Here is a 10215-nt window from a genome sequence, read left to right on the forward strand (position 1 = left end):
CAATGGGCTCTACAGCATCCTCAATGGGCTCTACAGCATCCTCAATGGACTCTACAGCATCCTCAATGGACTCTACAGCATCCTCAATGGACTCTACAACATCCTCAATGGACTCTACAACATCCTCAATGAACTCTACAGCATCCTCAATGGGCTCTACAGCATCCTCAATGGGCTCTACAGCATCCTCAATGAACTCTACAGCATCCTCAATGGGCTCTACAGCATCCTCAATGAACTCTACAGCATCCTCAATGAACTCTACAACATCCTCAATGGGCTCTACAGCATCCTCAATGGGCTCTACAGCATCCTCAATGGGCTCTACAGCATCCTCAATGGACTCTACAGCATCCTCAATGGGCTCTACAGCATCCTCAATGGGCTCTACAGCATCCTCAATGGGCTCTACAGCATCCTCAATGGACTCTACAGCATCCTCAATGGGCTCTACAGCATCCTCAATGGACTCTACAGCATCCTCAATGGGCTCAACAGCATCCTCAATGGGCTCTACAGCATCCTCAATGGACTCTACAGCATCCTCAATGGGCTCTACAGCATCCTCAATGGGCTCTACAGCATCCTCAATGGGCTCTACAGCATCCTCAATGGGCTCTACAACAGCCTCAATGAACTCTACAGCATCCTCAATGGGCTCTACAGCATCCTCAATGGACTCTACAGCATCCTCAATGAACTCTACAGCATCCTCAATGAACTCTACAACATCCTCAATGAACTCTACAGCATCCTAAATGGACTCTACAGCATCCTCAATGGACTCTACAGCATCCTCAATGGACTCTACAGCATCCTCAATGGACTCTACAGCATCCTCAATGGACTCTACAGCATCCTCAATGGGCTCTACAGCAGCCTCAATGGACTCTACAGCATCCTCAATGGACTCTACAGCATCCTCAATGGGCTCTACAGCATCCTCAATGGGCTCTACAGCATCCTCAATGGGCTCTACAGCATCCTCAATGGGCTCTACAACAGCCTCAATGAACTCTACAGCATCCTCAATGGGCTCTACAGCATCCTCAATGGACTCTACAGCATCCTCAATGAACTCTACAGCATCCTCAATGAACTCTACAACATCCTCAATGAACTCTACAGCATCCTCAATGGACTCTACAGCATCCTCAATGAACTCTACAGCATCCTCAATGGACTCTACAGCATCCTCAATGGACTCTACAGCATCCTCAATGGACTCTACAGCATCCTCAATGGACTCTACAGCATCCTCAATGGACTCTACAGCATCCTCAATGGACTCTACAACATCCTCAATGAACTCTACAGCATCCTCAATGGGCTCTACAGCATCCTCAATGGGCTCTACAGCATCCTCAATGAACTCTACAGCATCCTCAATGGGCTCTACAGCATCCTCAATGAAATCTACAGCATCCTCAATGAACTCTACAACATCCTCAATGGGCTCTACAGCATCCTCAATGGGCTCTACAGCATCCTCAATGGGCTCTACAGCATCCTCAATGGACTGTACAGCATTCTCAATGGGCTCTACAGCATCCTCAATGGGCTCTACAGCATCCTCAATGGGCTCTACAGCATCCTCAATGGACTCTACAGCATCCTCAATGGACTCTACAGCATCCTCAATGGACTCTACAGCATCCTCAGTGGACTCTAAAACATCCTCAATGAACTCTACAGCATCCTCAATGGGCTCTACAGCATCCTCAATGGGCTCTACAGCATCCTCAATGAACTCTACAGCATCCTCAATGGGCTCTACAGCATCCTCAATGAACTCTACAGCATCCTCAATGAACTCTACAACATCCTCAATGGGCTCTACAGCATCCTCAATGGGCTCTACAGCATCCTCAATGGGCTCTACAGCATCCTCAATGGACTCTACAGCATCCTCAATGGGCTCTACAGCATCCTCAATGGGCTCTACAGCATCCTCAATGGGCTCTACAGCATCCTCAATGGACTCTACAGCATCCTCAATGGGCTCTACAGCATCCTCAATGGACTCTACAGCATCCTCAATGGGCTCTACAGCATCCTCAATGGGCTCTACAGCATCCTCAATTGACTCTACAGCATCCTCAATGGGCTCTACAGCATCCTCAATGGACTCTACAGCATCCTCAATGGGCTCTACAGCATCCTCAATGGGCTCTACAACAGCCTCAATGAACTCTACAGCATCCTCAATGGGCTCTACAGCATCCTCAATGGACTCTACAGCATCCTCAATGAACTCTGCAGCATCCTCAATGAACTCTACAACATCCTCAATGAACTCTACAGCATCCTCAATGGACTCTACAGCATCCTCAATGAACTCTACAGCATCCTCAATGGACTCTACAGCATCCTCAATGGACTCTACAGCATCCTCAATGGACTCTACAGCATCCTCAATGGGCTCTACAGCAGCCTCAATGGACTCTACAGCATCCTCAATGGACTCTACAGCATCCTCAATGGGCTCTACAGCATCCTCAATGGGCTCTACAGCATCCTCAATGGGCTCTACAGCATCCTCAATGGGCTCTACAACAGCCTCAATGAACTCTACAGCATCCTCAATGGGCTCTACAGCATCCTCAATGGACTCTACAGCATCCTCAATGAACTCTACAGCATCCTCAATGAACTCTACAACATCCTCAATGAACTCTACAGCATCCTCAATGGACTCTACAGCATCCTCAATGAACTCTACAGCATCCTCAATGGACTCTACAGCATCCTCAATGGACTCTACAGCATCCTCAATGGACTCTACAGCATCCTCAATGGACTCTACAGCATCCTCAATGGACTCTACAACATCCTCAATGAACTCTACAGCATCCTCAATGGGCTCTACAGCATCCTCAATGGGCTCTACAGCATCCTCAATGAACTCTACAGCATCCTCAATGGGCTCTACAGCATCCTCAATGAACTCTACAGCATCCTCAATGAACTCTACAACATCCTCAATGGGCTCTACAGCATCCTCAATGGGCTCTACAGCATCCTCAATGGGCTCTACAGCATCCTCAATGGACTCTACAGCATCCTCAATGGGCTCTACAGCATCCTCAATGGGCTCTACAGCATCCTCAATGGGCTCTACAGCATCCTCAATGGACTCTACAGCATCCTCAATGGGCTCTACAGCATCCTCAATGGACTCTACAGCATCCTCAATGGGCTCTACAGCATCCTCAATGGGCTCTACAGCATCCTCAATGGACTCTACAGCATCCTCAATGGGCTCTACAGCATCCTCAATGGGCTCTACAGCATCCTCAATGGGCTCTACAGCATCCTCAATGGGCTCTACAACAGCCTCAATGAACTCTACAGCATCCTCAATGGGCTCTACAGCATCCTCAATGGACTCTACAGCATCCTCAATGAACTCTACAGCATCCTCAATGAACTCTACAACATCCTCAATGAACTCTACAGCATCCTCAATGGACTCTACAGCATCCTCAATGAACTCTACAGCATCCTCAATGGACTCTACAGCATCCTCAATGGACTCTACAGCATCCTCAATGGGCTCTACAGCAGCCTCAATGGACTCTACAGCATCCTCAATGGACTCTACAGCATCCTCAATGGGCTCTACAGCATCCTCAATGGGCTCTACAGCATCCTCAATGGGCTCTACAGCATCCTCAATGGGCTCTACAATAGCCTCAATGAACTCTACAGCATCCTCAATGGGCTCTACAGCATCCTCAATGGACTCTACAGCATCCTCAATGAACTCTACAGCATCCTCAATGAACTCTACAACATCCTCAATGAACTCTACAGCATCCTCAATGGATTCTACAGCATCCTCAATGAACTCTACAGCATCCTCAATGGACTCTACAGCATCCTCAATGGACTCTACAGCATCCTCAATGGACTCTACAGCATCCTCAATGGGCTCTACAGCAGCCTCAATGGACTCTACAACAGCCTCAATGGGCTCTACAACAGCCTCAATGGGCTCTACAGCATCCTCAATGGGCTCTACAGCAGCCTCAATGGGCTCTACAGCATCCTCAATGGGCTCTACAACAGCCTCAATGGGCTCTACAGCATCCTCAATGGGCTCTACAACAGCCTCAATGGGCTCTACAGCATCCTCAATGGGCTCTACAGCATCCTCAATGGACTCTACAGCATCCTCAATGGGCTCTACAGCATCCTCAATGAACTCTACAACATCCTCAATGGACTCTACAGCATCCTCAATGAACTCTACAGCATCCTCAATGGACTCTACAGCATCCTCAATGGGCTCTACAGCAGCCTCAATGGACTCTACAACAGCCTCAATGGGCTCTACAACAGCCTCAATGGGCTCTACAGCATCCTCAATGGGCTCTACAGCAGCCTCAATGGGCTCTACAACATCCTCAATGGGCTCTACAACATCCTCAATGGGCTCTACAGCATCCTCAATGAACTCTACAACATCCTCAATGAACTCTACAGCATCCTCAATGAACTCTACAACAGCCTCAATGGGCTCTACAGCATCCTCAATGGGCTCTACAGCATCCTCAATGAGCTCTACAACATCCTCAATGGGCTCTACAACATCCTCAATGGACTCTACAGCATCCTCAATGAACTCTACAACATCCTCAATGGGCTCTACAGCATCCTCAATGAACTCTACAACATCCTCAATGGGCTCTACAGCATCCTCAATGGGCTCTACAACAGCCTCAATGGGCTCTACAGCATCCTCAATGAACTCTACAGCATCCTCAATGGGCTCTACAACATCCTCAATGGGCTCTACAACAGCCTCAATGGGCTCTACAGCATCCTCAATGAACTCTACAACATCCTCAATGGGCTCTACAGCATCCTCAATGGGCTCTACAACAGCCTCAATGGGCTCTACAGCATCCTCAATGAACTCTACAACATCCTCAATGGGCTCTACAACATCCTCAATGAACTCTACAACAGCCTCAATGGGCTCTACAACAGCCTCAATGGGCTCTACAGCATCCTCAATGAACTCTACAACATCCTCAATGGGCTCTACAACATCCTCAATGAACTCTACAACAGCCTCAATGGGCTCTACAACAGCCTCAATGGGCTCTACAGCATCCTCAATGAACTCTACAACATCCTCAATGAACTCTACAACAGCCTCAATGGGCTCTAAAACAGCCTCAATGGGCTCTACAACAGCCTCAATGGGCTCTATAACAGCCTCAATGGGCTCTACAGCATTCTCAATGAACTCTACAACATCCTCAATGGACTCTACAACAGTCTCAATGGGCTCTACAACAGCCTCAATGGGCTCTACAACAGCCTCAATGGGCTCTACAACAGCCTCAATGGGCTCTACAACAGCCTCAATGGGCTCTACAGCATCCTCAATGGGCTCTACAACAGCCTCAATGAACTCTACAACCGCCTCAATGGGCTCTACAACAGCCTCAATGGGCTCTACAACATCCTCAATGGGCTCTACAACAGTCTCAATGGGCTCTACAACATCCTCAATGAACTCTACAACAGCCTCAATGGGCTCTACAACAGTCTCAATGGGCTCTACAACATCCTCAATGAACTCTACAACAGCCTCAATGGGCTCTACAACAGCCTCAATGGGCTCTACAACAGCCTCAATGGGCTCTACAACAGCCTCAATGAACTCTACAACAGCCTCAATGGGCTCTACAACATCCTCAATGAACTCTACAACATCCTCAATGGGCTCTACAACAGCCTCAATGGGCTCTACAGCATCCTCAATGGGCTCTACAACATCCTCAATGGGCTCTACAACAGCCTCAATGGGCTCTACAACAGCCTCCATGGGCTCTACAACATCCTCAATGGGCTCTACAACATCCTCAATGGGCTCTACAACAGCCTCAATGGGCTCTCCAACAGCCTCAATAGGCTCTCCAACAGCCTCAATGGGCTCTACAACAGCCTCAATGAACTCTACAACAGCCTCAATGGGCTCTACAACAGCCTCAATGGGCTCTACAACATCCTCAATGGGCTCTACAACAGTCTCAATGGGCTTTACAACATCCTCAATGAACTCTACAACATCCTCAATGAACTCTACAACATCCTCAATGGGCTCTACAACAGCCTCAATGGGCTCTACAGCATCCTCAATGGGCTCTACAACATCCTCAATGGGCTCTACAACATCCTCAATGGGCTCTACAACATCCTCAATGGGCTCTACAACATCCTCAATGGGCTCTACAACATCCTCAATGGGCTCTACAACAGCCTCAATGGGCTCTACAACAGCCTCAATGAACTCTACAACAGCCTCAATGGGCTCTACAACAGCCTCAATGGGCTCTACAACAGCCTCAATGGGCTCTACAACAGCCTCCATGGGCTCGAGTGATTCTACAACTTCAGGATGACTGTGGTGTGTGTTCAGTCGTACATAAATAAGCAGATATATGGCAAAATGAAAACACGGACAAGATTAAAAGTTGTTGTTTTGTTTGTTTGTTGTTAGTCTCTGGCACGTCACTGGGTCCTTCTCTCAGGGGACAGGGGTTAAGTGTCGTACTGATGATGGATTTCACAGGTCACTCTCAGGTCAACACTAACACCAGGGCTTATTGTGGCGGACCTCTGCCTGGGAGTATATGTGTGTGCACATGTGTGTGTGTGAGCGTGTGTGTGTGTGTGTGTGTGTGTGTGTGTGTGTGTGTGTGTGTGTGTGTGTGTGTGTGTGTGTGTGTGTGTGTGTGTGTGTGTGTGTGTGTGTGTGTGTGTGTGTGTGTATACATGTGGGTGTGTGTACAGTTCTCCCTCAGTGAGTGACTCAATGGGTCCTTGTTTAGCTAAACTGGACCACACCCCTGACTAAGGTCTGTCCTGGGCTGGCTGGTTGCATCCCAAACGGCACCCTAGTGCCCTATAGGGCTCTGGTCTAAAGTAGGGCACTATAGAGGGAATAGAGCTCTGGTCTAAAGTAGGACACAATAGAGGGTATAGAGCTCTGGTCTAAAGTAGGGCACTATAGAGGGTATAGAGCTCTGGTCTAAAGTAGGACACTATATAGGGAATAGGGCTCTGGTCTAAAGTAGGGCACTATAGAGGGAATAGAGCTCTGGTCTAAAGTAGGACACTATAGAGGGAATAGGGCTCTGGTCTAAAGTAGGACACTATATAGGGAATAGGGCTCTGGTCTAAAGTAGGGCACTATAGAGGGAATAGGGCTCTGGTCTAAAGTAGGACACTATAGAGGGAATAGGGCTCTGGTCTAAAGTAGGGCACTATAGAGGGAATAGGGCTCTGGTCTAAAGTAGGACACTATAGAGGGAATAGGGCTCTGGTCTAAAGTAGGACACTATAGAGGGAATAGGGCTCTGGTCTAAAGTAGGACACTATATAGGGAATAGGGCTCTGGTCTAAAGTAGGGCACTATAGAGGGAATATGATTCCACTTGGGACACATTCTGATGATGAATTCCCAGTGCCCTACAGTGAAGTGTGGGAGAGGTTTATAAAAGATTATTATACCACTCTCTACAGCCCATATAAACTAAACACTGTTATACACAGACATACATTATTAATCTAACTGTGGTCACAGATATACATTATTAAACTAACTGTTATACACAGATATACATTATTAAACTAACTGTTGTCTCAGACATACATTATTAAACTAACTGTTATACACAGATATACATTGTTAAACTAACTGTTATACACAGATATACATTATTAAACTAACTGTTATACACAGATATACATTATTAAACTAACTGTTATACACAGATATACATTATTAAACTAACTGTTATACACAGATATACATTATTAAACTAACTGTTATACACAGATATACATTATTAAACTAACTGTTATACACAGATATACATTATTAAACTAACTGTTGTCTCAGACATACATTATTAAACTAACTGTTATACACAGATATACATTATTAAACTAACTGTTATACACAGATATACATTATTAAACTAACTGTTGTCTCAGACATACATTATTAAACTAACTGTTATACACAGAAAGCTGAGGTAGATAGACTGTGATGTATGTAATGGTACGGTCCTAGAAGGCTGGTGTCAGCTGAGGTAGATAGACTGTGATGTATATAATGGTACGGTCCTAGAAGGCTGGTGTCAGCTGAGGTAGATAGACTGTGATGTGTATAATGGTACGGTCCTAGAAGGCTGGTGTCAGCTGAGGTAGATAGACTGTGATGTGTATAATGGTACGGTCCTAGAAGGCTGGTGTCAGCTGAGGTAGATAGACTGTGATGTATATAATGGTACGGTCCTAGAAGGCTGGTGTCAGCTGAGGTAGATAGACTGTGATGTATATAATGGTACGGTCCTAGAAGGCTGGTGTCAGCTGAGGTAGATAGACTGTGATGTATATAATGGTACGGTCCTAGAAGGCTGGTGTCAGCTGAGGTAGATAGACTGTGATGTATATAATGGTACGGTCCTAGAAGGCTGGTGTCAGCTGAGGTAGATAGACTGTGATGTATATAATGGTACGGTCCTAGAAGGCTGGTAACAGCTGAGGTAGATAGACTGTGATGTATATAATGGTACAGTCCTAGAAGGCTGGTGTCAGCTGAGGTAGATAGACTGTGATGTGTGTAATGGTACGGTCCTAGAAGGCTGGTGTCAGCTGAGGTAGAAAGACTGTGATGTATATAATGGTACGGTCCTAGAAGGCTGAGGTAGATAGACTGTGATGTATATAATGGTACGGTCCTAGAAGGCTGGTGTCAGCTGAGGTAGATAGACTGTGATGTATATAATGGTACGGTCCTAGAAGGCTGGTGTCAGCTGAGGTAGATAGACTGTGATGTGTATAATGGTACGGTCCTAGAAGGCTGGTGACAGCTGAGGTAGATAGACTGTGATATATATAATGGTACGGTCCTAGAAGGCTGGTGTCAGCTGAGGTAGATAGACTGTGATGTATATAATGGTACGGTCCTAGAAGGCTGGTGTCAGCTGAGGTAGATAGACTGTGATGTATATAATGGTACGGTCCTAGAAGGCTGGTGTCAGCTGAGGTAGATAGACTGTGATGTGTATAATGGTACGGTCCTAGAAGGCTGGTGTCAGCTGAGGTAGATAGACTGTGATGTGTATAATGGTACGGTCCTAGAAGGCTGGTGTCAGCTGAGGTAGATAGACTGTGATGTGTATAATGGTACGGTCCTAGAAGGCTGGTGTCAGCTGAGGTAGATAGACTGTGATGTATATAATGGTACGGTCCTAGAAGGCTGGTGTCAGCTGAGGTAGATAGACTGTGATGTATATAATGGTACGGTCCTAGAAGGCTGGTGACAGCTGAGGTAGATAGACTGTGATGTATATAATGGTACAGTCCTAGAAGGCTGGTGTCAGCTGAGGTAGATAGACTGTGATGTGTGTAATGGTACGGTCCTAGAAGGCTGGTGTCAGCTGAGGTAGAAAGACTGTGATGTATATAATGGTACGGTCCTAGAAGGCTGAGGTAGATAGACTGTGATGTATATAATGGTACGGTCCTAGAAGGCTGGTGTCAGCTGAGGTAGATAGACTGTGATGTGTATAATGGTACGGTCCTAGAAGGCTGAGGTAGACAGACTGTGATGTATATAATGGTACGGTCCTAGAAGGCTGGTGTCAGCTGAGGTAGATAGACTGTGATGTGTATAATGGTACGGTCCTAGAAGGCTGGTGTCAGCTGAGGTAGAAAGACTGTGATGTATATAATGGTACGGTCCTGGAAGGCTGAGGTAGACAGACTGTGATGTATATAATGGTACGGTCCTAGAAGGCTGGTGACAGCTGAGGTAGATAGACTGTGATGTATATAATGGTACGGTCCTAGAAGGCTGGTGACAGCTGAGGTAGATAGACTGTGATATATATAATGGTACGGTCCTAGAAGGCTGAGGTAGATAGACTGTGATGTATATAATGGCACGGTCCTAGAAGGCTGGTGTCAGCTGAGGTAGATAGACTGTGATGTGTATAATGGCACGGTCCTAGAAGGCTGGTGTCAGCTGAGGTAGATAGACTGTGATGTGTATAATGGCACGGTCCTAGAAGGCTGGTGTCAGCTGAGGTAGATAGACTGTGATGTATATAATGGCACGGTCCTAGAAGGCTGGTGTCAGCTGAGGTAGATAGACTGTGATGTATGTAATGGTAAGGTGGAGATATC

This window comes from Oncorhynchus mykiss, chromosome 12 (genome assembly GCF_013265735.2).
Source record: "Oncorhynchus mykiss isolate Arlee chromosome 12, USDA_OmykA_1.1, whole genome shotgun sequence".
NCBI lineage: Eukaryota > Metazoa > Chordata > Actinopteri > Salmoniformes > Salmonidae > Oncorhynchus > Oncorhynchus mykiss.